Source organism: Oncorhynchus kisutch, linkage group LG17 (assembly GCF_002021735.2).
Source record: "Oncorhynchus kisutch isolate 150728-3 linkage group LG17, Okis_V2, whole genome shotgun sequence".
In the NCBI taxonomy this organism is placed as follows: domain Eukaryota; kingdom Metazoa; phylum Chordata; class Actinopteri; order Salmoniformes; family Salmonidae; genus Oncorhynchus; species Oncorhynchus kisutch.
The window spans coordinates 43092612-43110456 of NC_034190.2; positions in this window are offsets into that span (position 1 = coordinate 43092612).

Sequence of the window (17845 nt, forward strand, 5' to 3'; positions counted from 1 at the left end):
GTGGCCAATGATATCAAGTCTGTGTAGGTAGGTAAGGCCTCTCTGGGCTAGTGGTGGCGCTGTTTATCAATCTGGTAGTCTTGAGATTGAAGCTGTTTTTCAATCTCTGTCCCAGCCTTGATGCACCTGTACTGACTTCACCTTCTGGATGGAAACTGGGTGAACAGGTAGTGGCTCAGGTGGTTATTGTCCTTGATGATCTTTTTTCCCTTCCTGTGACATTGGGTGTTGTAGGTGTCCTGGAGGGCAGGTAGTTTGCCCCCAGCGATGCGTTGTGCAGACCACACCACCCTCTGGAGAGCCCTGCGGTTGTGGGCGGTGTAGTTGCCGTACCAGGCGGTGATGCAGCCCGACAGGATGCTCTCAATTGTGTAAAAGGTAGTGAAGGTTTTTGGTGGCAAGCCACATTTTTTCGCCTCCTGAGGTTGAAGAGGTGCTGTTGCGCCTTCTTCCCCACACTGTCTGTGTGTGTGGACCATTTCAGTTTGTCAGTGATATGTACACTGAGGAACTTAAAACTTTCCACCTTCTCCACTGCTGTCCCATCGATGTGGGTAGGGGGGTGCTGCCTTTGCTGTTTCCTGAAGTCCACGATCATCTCTTTTGTTTTGCTGACATTGAGTGAGAGTTTTTTTTCCTGACACCACACTCCGAAGGCCCTCACCTCCTCCCTGTAGGCTGTCTTGTCATTGTTGGTAATCAAGCCTACCACTGTAGTGTCGTCTGCAACCTTGATGATTGAGTTGGAAGGCGTGCATGGCCACGAACTCGTGGGTGAACAGGGAGTACAGGAGGGGGCTGAGAATGCACCCTTGTGTTGAGGATCAGGGTGGTGGAGATGTTGTTCACCACCTGGGGGCAGCCCATCAGGAATTCCAGAACCCAGTTGCACAGAGCAGGGTTGAGACCCACGGCCTCGAGCTTAATGATGAGCTTGGAGGGTACTATGGTGTTGAATGCTGAGCTATAGTCCATTAGCAGCATTCTAATGTAGGTATTCCTCTTGTCCAGATGGGTTAGGGCAGCGTGCAGTGTGATGGCGATTGCATTGTCTGTGGACCTATTGGGGCAGTAAGCAAATTGAAGTGGGTCTAGGGTGACAGGTAGGGTGTAGGTGATATGATCCTTGACTAGTCTCTCAAAGCACTTCATGATGACAGAAGTGAGTGCTACTAGTAATAAAGTTCAGTTACCTTAGCTTTCTTGGGAACAGGAACAATGGTGGCAGGCTTTAAAAAATATATATATTTCACTTTTATTTAACCAGGTAGGCTATTTGAGAACAAGTTCTCATTTGCAACTGCAACCTAGCCAAGATAAAGCGTAGCAATTTGGCACATACAACAACACAGAGTTACACATGGAATCATATTACTCCAGTGCTAGCCTCCCTACACTGGCTTCCTGTCAAAGCAAGGGCTGATTTCAAGGTTTTACTGCTAACCTACAAAGCATTACATGGGCTTGCTCCTACATATCTCTCTGATTTGATACCTACACGTACGCTACGGTCACAAGACGCAGGCCTCCTAATTGTCCCTAGAATTTCAAAGCAAACAGCTGGAGGCAGGGCTTTCTCCTATAGAGCTCCATTTTTATGGAACGGTCTGCCTACCCATGTCAGAGACGCAAACTCGGTCTCAACCTTTAAGTCTTTATTGAAGACTCATCTCTTCAGTGGGTCATATGATTGAGTGTAGTCTGGCCCAGGAGTGGGAAGGTGAACGGAAAGGCTCTGGAGCAACGAACCGCCCTTGCTGTCCCTGCCTGGCCGGTTCCCCTCTTTCCACTGGGATTCTCTGCCTCTAACCCTATTACAGGGGCTGGGTCACTGGCTTACTGGGGCTCTCTCATGCCGTCCCTGGAAGGGGTGCGTCACCTGAGTGGGTTGATTCACTGATGTGGTCATCCTGTCTGGGTTGGCGCCCCCCCTTGGGTTGTGCCATGGCGGAGATCTTTGTGGGCTATACTCAGCCTTGTCTCAGGATGGTAATTGGTGGTTGAAGATATCCCTCTAGTGGTGTGGGGGCTGTGCTTTGGCAAAGTGGGTGGGGTTTATCCTTCCTGTTTGGCCCTGTCCGGGGGTGTCCTCGGATGGGGCCACAGTGTCTCCTGACCCCTCCTGTCTCAGCCTCCAGTATTTATGCTGCAGTAGTTTATGTGTTGGGGGGCTAGGGTCAGTTTGTTATATCTGGAGTACTTCTCCTGTCCTATTCGGTGTCCTGTGTGAATCTAAGTGTGCGTTCTCTAATTCTCTCCTTCTCTCTTTCTTTCTCTCTCTCGGAGGACCTGAGCCCTGGGACCATGCCCCAGGACTACCTGACATGATGACTCCTTGCTGTCCCCAGTCCACCTGGCCGTGCTGCTGCTCCAGTTTCAACTGTTCTGCCTTATTATTATTGGACCATGCTGGTCATTTATGAACATTTGAACATCTTGGCCATGTTCTGTTATAATCTCCACCCGGCACAGCCAGAAGAAGACTGGCCACCCCACATAGCCTGGTTCCTCTCTAGGTTTCTTCCTAGGTTTTGGCCTTTCTAGGGAGTTTTTCCTAGCCACCGTGCTTCTACATCTGCATTGCTTGCTGTTTGGGGTTTTAGGCTGGGTTTCTGTACAGCACTTTGAGATATCAGCTGATGTATCAAGGGCTATATAAATACATTTGATTTGATTTGAGTTACCACAGTGTTCAACGAAGGGCCAGAAGTATACATAATGGTGTCCTCTGCGTAGAGGTGGATCAGAGAATCACCAGCAGCAAGAGTGACATCATTGATGTATACAGAGAAGAGAGTCGGCCCGAGAATTGAACCCTGTGGCACCCCCATAGAGACTACCACAGGTCCGGACAACAGGCCCTACGATTTGACACACTGAACTCTATCAGAGAAGTAGTTGGTGAACCAGGCGAGGCAATCATTTGAGAAACCAAGGCTGTCGAGTCTGCCAATAAGAATGTGGTGATTGACTGAGTCCTTGGCCAGGTCGATGAATACGGCTGCACAGTCATGTCTCTTATCGATGGCGGTTATGATGTTGTTTAGGACCTTGAGCATGGCTGAGGTGCACTCATGACCAGCTCTGAAACCGGATTGCATAGCGGAAGGATTCATTACGGTCGGTAATCTGTTTGTTAACTTGGCTTTCGAAGACCTGAGAAAGACAGGGTAGGATAGATATAGGTCTGTAGCAGTTTGGGTCTAGAGTGTCACCCCTTTTGAAGAGGGGGATGACTGCGGCAGCTTTCCAATCTTTGGGAATCTCAGACAATACGAAAGAGAGGTTGAACAGGCTAGTAATAGGGGTTGCAACAATTTCAGCACATAATTTTAGAAAGAGAGGGTCCAGATTGTCTAGCCCGGCTGATTTGTAGGTGTCCAGATTTGGCAGCTCTTTCAGAACAGCTCTTTCCAGATTTTGCAGGTCTTTCTATCTGGATTTGAGTGAAGGAGAAATGGTGGGGTCTTTGGCGGGTTGCTGTGGAGGGTACCGGGCAGTTGACCGGAGTAGGGGTAGCCAGGTGGAAAGCATGGCCAGCCGTAGAGAAATGCTTATTAAAATTCTCAATTATAGAAGACATACCCAAATCTAACAGCCTGTAGCTCCAGCACAGAAACAAGGATATGCATATTCTTGGTACCATTTGAAAGAAAACACTCTGAAGTTTGTGTAAATGTGAATTGAATGTAGGAGAATAACACACAATAGATCTGGTTTAGATAAAACAATGAAAAAAACATGTTTTTCTTTTTCTTTTTGTATCATTATATTTAAAATGAACAAGATAAAACAAACATTCAGATAGGATGATGGGGACAATTTCAGTGAAAAATATAAGAGGGCAACAGTACTTGTGTAAAGTTTCAGAATGATAACTTCCAAAATGAGTGTGCTACATGACATTTATCATGAAGTCACCCAGGTGTCCCACACAAGTAGCCCAAATGAACCCAAGTGGCCAAATTGGTGAAGGTATACATTTTGAAACAAATAAATATATACAAAATACCAAAATGGTCTTTAACACACCCCCCCCCCCCCCCACCAAAAGATTGAGAAAAAAATGGGGGAAAAATAATTATTGATTACATTTTTATTTTATTTTTAATATATATATATACATTTACAAAATAACATGGGTAACTATTTACACACTTTCAATATTTGGAAGACCCTCAGTCCTCTATCAAATCTATTTATATAGCCCCAGCCTAAAGCCCCAAACAGCAAGCAATGCAGGTATAGAAGCACAGTGGAACAGTTTAGTGTTCCATAGCCGCAGGCAGAACAACTGGAGCAGCAGCAAGGCCGGGTGGACTGGGGCCAGCAAGGAGTCATCATGGAAGGTAGTCCTGAAGCATGGTCCAAGGGCTCAGGTCCTCCGACAGAAAGAGAGAGCAGACTTAAATTCACACAAGACACCGGATAAGACAGGAAAAGTACTCCAGATATAACAAACTGACCCTAGCCCCCGACACATAAAAAACTGCAGCATAAATACTGGAGGCTGAGACAGGAGGGGTCAGGAGACACTGTGGCCCCATCTGATGAGACCCCCGGACCCCCACTTGGTTGGTTTGTTTCTCATGTACTGTTTGAGGCCAATTCTGGCCTTTGAGGCTACCATCAAATAGGCTATTTCATGTGGGGGTGGGGTGGAGCCGCAGACACACGCATCTCAACCATGCTCCCTCTAATCCATAATATGTAGACTGAGAGGAGGAAGCATAGTCGCTGTGTTGCGATGTGTGGGTTTGCTGTTACATAGAATTTAACAGCAAACCCACACATCGCAACACAGCGACCATGCCTCCTCCTCTCAGTATATGTATATATATATATAGAATGGAGTAGAATGTTTTTATGGGGCTTTATGGGGCTCTAGGCTCTATGCTCAGATAATCGCATCGTGTTCTGTCGCAGTAAATCCTTTTTTAAATCTGACAATGCAGTTGGATTAGCAAGATTCTAGGCTTTCGATACATGTGAGTCACTTGTATTTTCATGAATGTTTAATATGACTATTTACGTAGTGATCACCGTATGTTGTGGAATTTCAGCCCGCTAGCAGGTTCCGTGCGCAGAGAGGTTAAATCGCTCGAGAACAGTAGACCCAATTTTAAAAGCGTTTCCGCCCTTGAGAAGCAGAGAAGTAGAGGAAGATTTTATGCCAAACTATGTTTGTGTAACTGTTTGTTTAGTGGTCAAAACGATAGTTGTTTGGAAAGTAATGAATTGCCTTGCTGCTGGCATGATTTACAGACACTTGAAAGTGAGGTGACGGGTTACGAAAACGGCAATAGTTACAGATTGGTAGCCCCGATTTGAAATCCGCCTTTTTCTATGAAGAGGGGAAGATTTTAGCTTGCGGAACTTTTTTCCTCAAAAATGCTCCGAAAGTGGTCAAAACGACCGCTGTTTGGGAAGGTTGAAAAACACATTGTAATGCAGTTACAAAAACAGCTGTACCGTAAATTCCGTATGGAATATTTTGATTCTGCACACAGCTATAAATAGCAGAGAAGTAGACGAATATCCCATTCCCTCTAACTTCTTGTCTAACTTGTTGCAGTATTGGTCAAAATAGACACTGCTTGCCAAAATGTTACAGAAACTGATGTTGGTGCTGTTTACTTAACTTCTTGGATATAGGGGGCGCTCTTTTAATTGATGGTCGTTTTGACCACTTTCGGAGAATTTTTGAGGAAAACAGTTCCGCAAGCTAGCTTTCCATAAACAAGCTCTGAATCATGTTTGATGCACTCTGGATAAAACTTTTTTTTGTTATGTTTATTCGAGATGTTATGAAAACACTGTAGAATGCATAAATAGGCACTTTTCCATAAACAAGCTCTAAATCATGTTTGATGCACTCTGGATGTTCAATTTTTGCTGTGCTGTCTATTTGAGATGAAATAAACATTGTGCACAGTTTTCAGCAAGTGGCAACATACAGAAATAACATTTTTTCCATAAACAGGCTCTAAATCATGTTTGATGCACTCTGGATGTGCAATTTTTGCTGTGCTGTCTATTTGAGATGAAATGAACATCGTGGACAGTTTTCAGCAAGTTGCAACATTGAAATGCAGAAAAACCTTTTTTTCCATAAACAAGCTCTAAATCATGTTTGATGCACTCTGGATGTCCAATTTTTGCTGTGCTGTCTATTTGAGATTAAATGAACATTGTGCACAGTTTTCAGCAAGTGGCAACATACAGAAATAACTTTTTTTCCATAAACAATCTCAAAATTATGTTTGATGCACTCTGGATGTCCAATTTTTGCTGTGCTGTCTATTTTTGATTAAATGAACATTGTGCACAGTTTTCAGCAAGTGGCAACATACAGAAATAACTTTTTCTCCATAAACAAGCTCTAAATCATGTTTGATGCACTCTGGATGTTCAATGTTTGCTGTGCTGTCTATTTGAGATTAAATGAACATTGTGCACAGTTTTCAGCAAGTTGCAACATTGAAATGCAGAAATAAGCACTTTTCCATAAACAAGCTCTAAATCATGTTTGATGCACTCTGGATAAAACTTTTTTTTTGTTATGTTTATTCGAGATGTTATGAAAACACTGTAGAATGCATAAATAAGCACTTTTCCATAAACAAGCTCTAAATCATGTTTGATGCACTCTGGATGTCCAATTTGTGCTGTGCTGTCTATTTGAGATGAAATGAACATTGTGCACAGTTTTCAGCAAGTTTCCAACAATACAGAAATAACTTTTTTTTTTCATAAACAAGCTCTAAATCATGTTTGATCCACTCTGGATGTCCAATTTTTGCTGTGCTGTCTATTTGAGATGAAATGAACATTATGCACAGTTTTCAGCAAGTGGCAACAGACAGAAATAACTTTTTTTCCATAAACAAGCTCTAAATCATGTTTGATGCACTCTGGATGTTCAATTTTTGCTGTGCTGTCTATTTGAGATGAAATAAACATTGTGCACAGTTTTCAGCAAGTGGCAACATACAGAAATAACATTTTTTCCATAAACAGGCTCGAAATCATGTTTGATGCACTCTGGATGTGCAATTTTTGCTGTGCTGTCTATTTGAGATGAAATGAACATTGTGGACAGTTTTCAGCAAGTTGCAACATTGAAATGCAGAAAAACCTTTTTTTCCATAAACAAGCTCCAAATCATGTTTGATGCACTCTGGATTTCCAATTTTTGCTGTGCTGTCTATTTGAGATGAAATTAACATTGTGGACAGTTTTCAGCAAGTTTCCAACAATACAGAAATAACTTTTTTTTCCATAAACAAGCTCTAAATCATGTTTGATGCACTCTGGATGTCCAATTTTTGCTGTGCTGTCTATTTGAGATGAAATGAACATTGTGCACAGTTTTCAGCAAGTGGCAACATACAGAAATAACTTTTTTTCCATAAACAATCTCAAAATTATGTTTGATGCACTCTGGATGTCCAATTTTTGCTGTGCTGTCTATTTTTGATTAAATGAACATTGTGCACAGTTTTCAGCAAGTGGCAACATACAGAAATAACTTTTTTTTTCTCCATAAACAAGCTCTAAATCATGTTTGATGCACTCTGGATGTTCAATGTTTGCTGTGCTGTCTATTTGAGATTAAATTAACATTGTGGACAGTTTTCAGCAAGTTGCAACATTGAAATGCGGAAAAACCTTTTTTTCCATAAACAAGCTCTAAATCATGTTTGATGCACTCTGGATTTCCATTTTTTGCTGTGCTGTCTATTTGAGATGAAATGAACATTGTGCACAGTTTTCAGCAAGTTTCCAACAATACAGAAATAACTTTTTTTTTTCATAAACAAGCTCTAAATCATGTTTGATCCACTCTGGATGTCCAATTTTTGCTGTGCTGTCGATTTGAGATTAAATGAACATTGTGCACAGTTTTCAGCAAGTGGCAACAGACAGAAATAACTTTTTTTCCATAAACAAGCTCTAAATCATGTTTGATGAACTCTGGATTTCCAATTTTTGCTGTGCTGTCTATTTGAGATGAAATGAACATTGTGCACAGTTTTCAGCAAGTGGCAACATACAGAAAAAACTTTTTTTTCCATAAACAAGCTCTAAATCATGTTTGATGCACTCTGGATGTCAAATTTTTGCTGTGCTGTCTATTTTTGATTAAATGAACATTGTGCACAGTTTTCAGCAAGTGGCAACATACAGAAATAACTTTTTTTTTCATAAACAAGCTCTAAATCATGTTTGATGCACTCTGGAGGTTCAATGTTTGCTGTGCTGTCTATTTGAGATTAAATGAACATTGTGCACAGTTTTCAGCAAGTTGCAACATTGAAATGCAGAAATAAGCACTTTTCCATAAACAAGCTCTAAATCATGTTTGATGCACTCTGGATAAAACTTTTTTTTTGTTATGTTTATTCGAGATGTTATGAAAACACTGTAGAATGCATAAATAAGCACTTTTCCATAAACAAGCTCTAAATCATGTTTGATGCACTCTGGATGTCCAATTTGTGCTGTGCTGTCTATTTGAGATGAAATGAACATTGTGGACAGTTTTCAGCAAGTTGCAACATTGAAATGCAGAAAAACCTTTTTTTCCATAAACAAGCTCTATATCATGTTTGATGCACTCTGGATTTCCATTTTTTGCTGTGCTGTCTATTTGAGATGAAATGAACATTGTGCACAGTTTTCAGCAAGTTTCCAACAATACAGAAATAACTTTTTTTTCCCATAAACAAGCTCTATATCATGTTTGATCCACTCTGGATGTCCAATTTTTGCTGTGCTGTCTATTTGAGATGAAATGAACATTGTGCACAGTTTTCAGCAAGTGGCAACAGACAGAAATAACTTTTTTTCCATAAACAAGCTCTAAATCATGTTTGATGAACTCTGGATTTCCAATTTTTGCTGTGCTGTCTATTTGAGATGAAATGAACATTGTGCACAGTTTTCAGCAAGTGGCAACATACAGAAAAAACTTTTTTTTCCATAAACAAGCTCTAAATCATGTTTGATGCACTCTGGATGTCAAATTTTTGCTGTGCTGTCTATTTTTGATTAAATGAACATTGTGCACAGTTTTCAGCAAGTGGCAACATACAGAAAAAACTTTTTTTTTCATAAACAAGCTCTAAATCATGTTTGATGCACTCTGGAGGTTCAATGTTTGCTGTGCTGTCTATTTGAGATTAAATGAACATTGTGCACAGTTTTCAGCAAGTTGCAACATTGAAATGCAGAAATAAGCACTTTTCCATAAACAAGCTCTAAATCATGTTTGATGCACTCTGGATAAAACTTTTTTTTTGTTATGTTTATTCGAGATGTTATGAAAACACTGTAGAATGCATAAATAAGCACTTTTCCATAAACAAGCTCTAAATCATGTTTGATGCACTCTGGATGTCCAATTTGTGCTGTGCTGTCTATTTGAGATGAAATGAACATTGTGGACAGTTTTCAGCAAGTTGCAACATTGAAATGCAGAAAAACCTTTTTTTCCATAAACAAGCTCTATATCATGTTTGATGCACTCTGGATTTCCATTTTTTGCTGTGCTGTCTATTTGAGATGAAATGAACATTGTGCACAGTTTTCAGCAAGTTTCCAACAATACAGAAATAACTTTTTTTTCCCATAAACAAGCTCTATATCATGTTTGATCCACTCTGGATGTCCAATTTTTGCTGTGCTGTCTATTTGAGATGAAATGAACATTGTGCACAGTTTTCAGCAAGTGGCAACATACAGAAATAACTTTTTTTCCATAAACAAGCTCTAAATCATGTTTGATGAACTCTGGATTTCCAATTTTTGCTGTGCTGTCTATTTGAGATGAAATGAACATTGTGCACAGTTTTCAGCAAGTGGCAACATACAGAAATAACTTTTTTTTCCATAAACAAGCTCTAAATCATGTTTGATGCACTCTGGATGTCCAATTTTTGCTGTGCTGTCTATTTGAGATGAAATGAACATTGTGCACAGTTTTCAGCAAGTGGCAACATACAGAAATAACTTTTTTTCCCATAAACAAGCTCTAAATCATGTTTGATGCACTCTGGATGTCCAATTTTTGCTGTGCTGTCTATTTGAGATGAAATGAACATTGTGCACAGTTTTCAGCAAGTGGCAACATACAGAAATAACTTTTTTTTTCCATAAACAAGCTCTAAATCATGTTTGATGCACTCTGGATGTCAAATATTTGCTGTGCTGTCTATTTTTGATTAAATGAACATTGTGCACAGTTTTCAGCAAGTGGCAACATACAGAAATAACTTTTTTTTTCATAAACAAGCTCTAAATCATGTTTGATGCACTCTGGAGGTTCAATGTTTGCTGTGCTGTCTATTTGAGATTAAATGAACATTGTGCACAGTTTTCAGCAAGTTGCAACATTGAAATGCAGAAATAAGCACTTTTCCATAAACAAGCTCTAAATCATGTTTGATGCACTCTGGATAAAACTATTTTTTTGTTATGTTTATTCGAGATGTTATGAAAACACTGTAGAATGCATAAATAAGCACTTTTCCATAAACAAGCTCTAAATCATGTTTGATGCACTCTGGATGTCCAATTTGTGCTGTGCTGTCTATTTGAGATGAAATGAACATTGTGGACAGTTTTCAGCAAGTTGCAACATTGAAATGCAGAAAAACCTTTTTTTCCATAAACAAGCTCCAAATCATGTTTGATGCACTCTGGATTTCCAATTTTTGCTGTGCTGTCTATTTGAGATGAAATTAACATTGTGGACAGTTTTCAGCAAGTTTCCAACAATACAGAAATAACTTTTTTTTCCATAAACAAGCTCTAAATCATGTTTGATGCACTCTGGATGTCCAATTTTTGCTGTGCTGTCTATTTGAGATGAAATGAACATTGTGCACAGTTTTCAGCAAGTGGCAACATACAGAAATAACTTTTTTTCCATAAACAATCTCAAAATTATGTTTGATGCACTCTGGATGTCCAATTTTTGCTGTGCTGTCTATTTTTGATTAAATGAACATTGTGCACAGTTTTCAGCAAGTGGCAACATACAGAAATAACTCTTTTTTTTCTCCATAAACAAGCTCTAAATCATGTTTGATGCACTCTGGATGTTCAATGTTTGCTGTGCTGTCTATTTGAGATTAAATTAACATTGTGGACAGTTTTCAGCAAGTTGCAACATTGAAATGCGGAAAAACCTTTTTTTCCATAAACAAGCTCTAAATCATGTTTGATGCACTCTGGATTTCCATTTTTTGCTGTGCTGTCTATTTGAGATGAAATGAACATTGTGCACAGTTTTCAGCAAGTTTCCAACAATACAGAAATAACTTTTTTTTTTCATAAACAAGCTCCAAATCATGTTTGATCCACTCTGGATGTCCAATTTTTGCTGTGCTGTCGATTTGAGATTAAATGAACATTGTGCACAGTTTTCAGCAAGTGGCAACAGACAGAAATAACTTTTTTTCCATAAACAAGCTCTAAATCATGTTTGATGAACTCTGGATTTCCAATTTTTGCTGTGCTGTCTATTTGAGATGAAATGAACATTGTGCACAGTTTTCAGCAAGTGGCAACATACAGAAAAAACTTTTTTTCCATAAACAAGCTCTAAATCATGTTTGATGCACTCTGGATGTCAAATTTTTGCTGTGCTGTCTATTTTTGATTAAATGAACATTGTGCACAGTTTTCAGCAAGTGGCAACATACAGAAATAACTTTTTTTTTCATAAACAAGCTCTAAATCATGTTTGATGCACTCTGGAGGTTCAATGTTTGCTGTGCTGTCTATTTGAGATTAAATGAACATTGTGCACAGTTTTCAGCAAGTTGCAACATTGAAATGCAGAAATAAGCACTTTTCCATAAACAAGCTCTAAATCATGTTTGATGCACTCTGGATAAAACTTTTTTTTTGTTATGTTTATTTGAGATGTTATGAAAACACTGTAGAATGCATAAATAAGCACTTTTCCATAAACAAGCTCTAAATCATGTTTGATGCACTCTGGATGTCCAATTTGTGCTGTGCTGTCTATTTGAGATGAAATGAACATTGTGGACAGTTTTCAGCAAGTTGCAACATTGAAATGCAGAAAAACCTTTTTTTCCATAAACAAGCTCTATATCATGTTTGATGCACTCTGGATTTCCATTTTTTGCTGTGCTGTCTATTTGAGATGAAATGAACATTGTGCACAGTTTTCAGCAAGTTTCCAACAATACAGAAATAACTTTTTTTTCCCATAAACAAGCTCTATATCATGTTTGATCCACTCTGGATGTCCAATTTTTGCTGTGCTGTCTATTTGAGATGAAATGAACATTGTGCACAGTTTTCAGCAAGTGGCAACAGACAGAAATAACTTTTTTTCCATAAACAAGCTCTAAATCATGTTTGATGAACTCTGGATTTCCAATTTTTGCTGTGCTGTCTATTTGAGATGAAATGAACATTGTGCACAGTTTTCAGCAAGTGGCAACATACAGAAAAAACTTTTTTTTCCATAAACAAGCTCTAAATCATGTTTGATGCACTCTGGATGTCAAATTTTTGCTGTGCTGTCTATTTTTGATTAAATGAACATTGTGCACAGTTTTCAGCAAGTGGCAACATACAGAAATAACTTTTTTTTTCTCCATAAACAAGCTCTAAATCATGTTTGATGCACTCTGGATGTTCAATGTTTGCTGTGCTGTCTATTTGAGATTAAATGAACATTGTGCACAGTTTTCAGCAAGTTGCAACATTGAAATGCAGAAATAAGCACTTTTCCATAAACAAGCTCTAAATCATGTTTGATGCACTCTGGATAAAACTTTTTTTTTGTTATGTTTATTCGAGATGTTATGAAAACACTGTAGAATGCATAAATAAGCACTTTTCCATAAACAAGCTCTAAATCATGTTTGATGCACTCTGGATGTCCAATTTGTGCTGTGCTGTCTATTTGAGATGAAATGAACATTGTGGACAGTTTTCAGCAAGTTGCAACATTGAAATGCAGAAAAACCTTTTTTTCCATAAACAAGCTCTATATCATGTTTGATGCACTCTGGATTTCCATTTTTTGCTGTGCTGTCTATTTGAGATGAAATGAACATTGTGCACAGTTTTCAGCAAGTTTCCAACAATACAGAAATAACTTTTTTTCCCATAAACAAGCTCTATATCATGTTTGATCCACTCTGGATGTCCAATTTTTGCTGTGCTGTCTATTTGAGATGAAATGAACATTGTGCACAGTTTTCAGCAAGTGGCAACATACAGAAATAACTTTTTTTCCATAAACAAGCTCTAAATCATGTTTGATGAACTCTGGATTTCCAATTTTTGCTGTGCTGTCTATTTGAGATGAAATGAACATTGTGCACAGTTTTCAGCAAGTGGCAACATACAGAAATAACTTTTTTTTCCATAAACAAGCTCTAAATCATGTTTGATGCACTCTGGATAAAACTTTTTTTTTGTTATGTTTATTCGAGATGTTATGAAAACACTGTAGAATGCATAAATAAGCACTTTTCCATAAACAAGCTCTAAATCATGTTTGATGCACTCTGGATGTCCAATTTGTGCTGTGCTGTCTATTTGAGATGAAATGAACATTGTGGACAGTTTTCAGCAAGTTGCAACATTGAAATGCAGAAAAAACCTTTTTTTCCATAAACAAGCTCTATATCATGTTTGATGCACTCTGGATTTCCATTTTTTGCTGTGCTGTCTATTTGAGATGAAATGAACATTGTGCACAGTTTTCAGCAAGTTTCCAACAATACAGAAATAACTTTTTTTCCCATAAACAAGCTCTATATCATGTTTGATCCACTCTGGATGTCCAATTTTTGCTGTGCTGTCTATTTGAGATGAAATGAACATTGTGCACAGTTTTCAGCAAGTGGCAACATACAGAAATAACTTTTTTTCCATAAACAAGCTCTAAATCATGTTTGATGAACTCTGGATTTCCAATTTTTGCTGTGCTGTCTATTTGAGATGAAATGAACATTGTGCACAGTTTTCAGCAAGTGGCAACATACAGAAATAACTTTTTTTTCCATAAACAAGCTCTAAATCATGTTTGATGCACTCTGGATGTCCAATTTTTGCTGTGCTGTCTATTTGAGATGAAATGAACATTGTGCACAGTTTTCAGCAAGTGGCAACATACAGAAATAACTTTTTTTCCCATAAACAAGCTCTAAATCATGTTTGATGCACTCTGGATGTCCAATTTTTGCTGTGCTGTCTATTTGAGATGAAATGAACATTGTGCACAGTTTTCAGCAAGTGGCAACATACAGAAATAACTTTTTTTTTTCCATAAACAAGCTCTAAATCATGTTTGATGCACTCTGGATGTCAAATTATTGCTGTGCTGTCTATTTTTGATTAAATGAACATTGTGCACAGTTTTCAGCAAGTGGCAACATACAGAAATAACTTTTTTTTTCATAAACAAGCTCTAAATCATGTTTGATGCACTCTGGAGGTTCAATGTTTGCTGTGCTGTCTATTTTTGATTAAATGAACATTGTGCACAGTTTTCAGCAAGTGGCAACATACAGAAATAACTTTTTTTTTCATAAACAAGCTCTAAATCATGTTTGATGCACTCTGGAGGTTCAATGTTTGCTGTGCTGTCTATTTGAGATTAAATGAACATTGTGCACAGTTTTCAGCAAGTTGCAACATTGAAATGCAGAAATAAGCACTTTTCCATAAACAAGCTCTAAATCATGTTTGATGCACTCTGGATAAAACTTTTTTTTTGTTATGTTTATTTGAGATGTTATGAAAACACTGTAGAATGCATAAATAAGCACTTTTCCATAAACAAGCTCTAAATCATGTTTGATGCACTCTGGATGTCCAATTTGTGCTGTGCTGTCTATTTGAGATGAAATGAACATTGTGGACAGTTTTCAGCAAGTTGCAACATTGAAATGCAGAAAAACCTTTTTTTTCCATAAACAAGCTCTAAATCATGTTTGATGCACTCTGGATTTCCATTTTTTGCTGTGCTGTCTATTTGAGATGAAATGAACATTGTGCACAGTTTTCAGCAAGTTTCCAACAATACAGAAATAACTTTTTTTTCCCATAAACAAGCTCTATATCATGTTTGATCCACTCTGGATGTCCAATTTTTGCTGTGCTGTCTATTTGAGATGAAATGAACATTGTGCACAGTTTTCAGCAAGTTTCCAACAATACAGAAATAACTTTTTTTTCCCATAAACAAGCTCTATATCATGTTTGATCCACTCTGGATGTCCAATTTTTGCTGTGCTGTCTATTTGAGATGAAATGAACATTGTGCACAGTTTTCAGCAAGTGGCAACATACAGAAATAACTTTTTTTCCATAAACAAGCTCTAAATCATGTTTGATGAACTCTGGATTTCCAATTTTTGCTGTGCTGTCTATTTGAGATGAAATGAACATTGTGCACAGTTTTCAGCAAGTGGCAACATACAGAAATAACTTTTTTTCCATAAACAAGCTCTAAATCATGTTTGATGAACTCTGGATTTCCAATTTTTGCTGTGCTGTCTATTTGAGATGAAATGAACATTGTGCACAGTTTTCAGCAAGTGGCAACATACAGAAATAACTTTTTTTTCCATAAACAAGCTCTAAATCATGTTTGATGCACTCTGGATGTCCAATTTTTGCTGTGCTGTCTATTTGAGATGAAATGAACATTGTGCACAGTTTTCAGCAAGTGGCAACATACAGAAATAACTTTTTTTCCCATAAACAAGCTCTAAATCATGTTTGATGCACTCTGGATGTCCAATTTTTGCTGTGCTGTCTATTTGAGATGAAATGAACATTGTGCACAGTTTTCAGCAAGTGGCAACATACAGAAATAACTTTTTTTTTTCCATAAACAAGCTCTAAATCATGTTTGATGCACTCTGGATGTCAAATTATTGCTGTGCTGTCTATTTTTGATTAAATGAACATTGTGCACAGTTTTCAGCAAGTGGCAACATACAGAAATAACTTTTTTTTTCATAAACAAGCTCTAAATCATGTTTGATGCACTCTGGAGGTTCAATGTTTGCTGTGCTGTCTATTTTTGATTAAATGAACATTGTGCACAGTTTTCAGCAAGTGGCAACATACAGAAATAACTTTTTTTTTCATAAACAAGCTCTAAATCATGTTTGATGCACTCTGGAGGTTCAATGTTTGCTGTGCTGTCTATTTGAGATTAAATGAACATTGTGCACAGTTTTCAGCAAGTTGCAACATTGAAATGCAGAAATAAGCACTTTTCCATAAACAAGCTCTAAATCATGTTTGATGCACTCTGGATAAAACTTTTTTTTTGTTATGTTTATTTGAGATGTTATGAAAACACTGTAGAATGCATAAATAAGCACTTTTCCATAAACAAGCTCTAAATCATGTTTGATGCACTCTGGATGTCCAATTTGTGCTGTGCTGTCTATTTGAGATGAAATGAACATTGTGGACAGTTTTCAGCAAGTTGCAACATTGAAATGCAGAAAAACCTTTTTTTCCATAAACAAGCTCTAAATCATGTTTGATGCACTCTGGATTTCCATTTTTTGCTGTGCTGTCTATTTGAGATGAAATGAACATTGTGCACAGTTTTCAGCAAGTTTCCAACAATACAGAAATAACTTTTTTTTCCCATAAACAAGCTCTATATCATGTTTGATCCACTCTGGATGTCCAATTTTTGCTGTGCTGTCTATTTGAGATGAAATGAACATTGTGCACAGTTTTCAGCAAGTGGCAACATACAGAAATAACTTTTTTTCCATAAACAAGCTCTAAATCATGTTTGATGAACTCTGGATTTCCAATTTTTGCTGTGCTGTCTATTTGAGATGAAATGAACATTGTGCACAGTTTTCAGCAAGTGGCAACATACAGAAATAACTTTTTTTTCCATAAACAAGCTCTAAATCATGTTTGATGCACTCTGGATGTCCAATTTTTGCTGTGCTGTCTATTTGAGATGAAATGAACATTGTGCACAGTTTTCAGCAAGTGGCAACATACAGAAATAACTTTTTTTCCCATAAACAAGCTCTAAATCATGTTTGATGCACTCTGGATGTCCAATTTTTGCTGTGCTGTCTATTTGAGATGAAATGAACATTGTGCACAGTTTTCAGCAAGTGGCAACATACAGAAATAACTTTTTTTTTCCATAAACAAGCTCTAAATCATGTTTGATGCACTCTGGATGTCAAATATTTGCTGTGCTGTCTATTTTTGATTAAATGAACATTGTGCACAGTTTTCAGCAAGTGGCAACATACAGAAATAACTTTTTTTTCATAAACATGCTCTAAATCATGTTTGATGCACTCTGGAGGTTCAATGTTTGCTGTGCTGTCTATTTGAGATTAAATGAACATTGTGCACAGTTTTCAGCAAGTTGCAACATTGAAATGCAGAAATAAGCACTTTTCCATAAACAAGCTCTAAATCATGTTTGATGCACTCTGGATAAAACTATTTTTTTGTTATGTTTATTCGAGATGTTATGAAAACACTGTAGAATGCATAAATAAGCACTTTTCCATAAACAAGCTCTAAATCATGTTTGATGCACTCTGGATGTCCAATTTGTGCTGTGCTGTCTATTTGAGATGAAATGAACATTGTGGACAGTTTTCAGCAAGTTGCAACATTGAAATGCAGAAAAACCTTTTTTTCCATAAACAAGCTCCAAATCATGTTTGATGCACTCTGGATTTCCAATTTTTGCTGTGCTGTCTATTTGAGATGAAATTAACATTGTGGACAGTTTTCAGCAAGTTTCCAACAATACAGAAATAACTTTTTTTTCCAT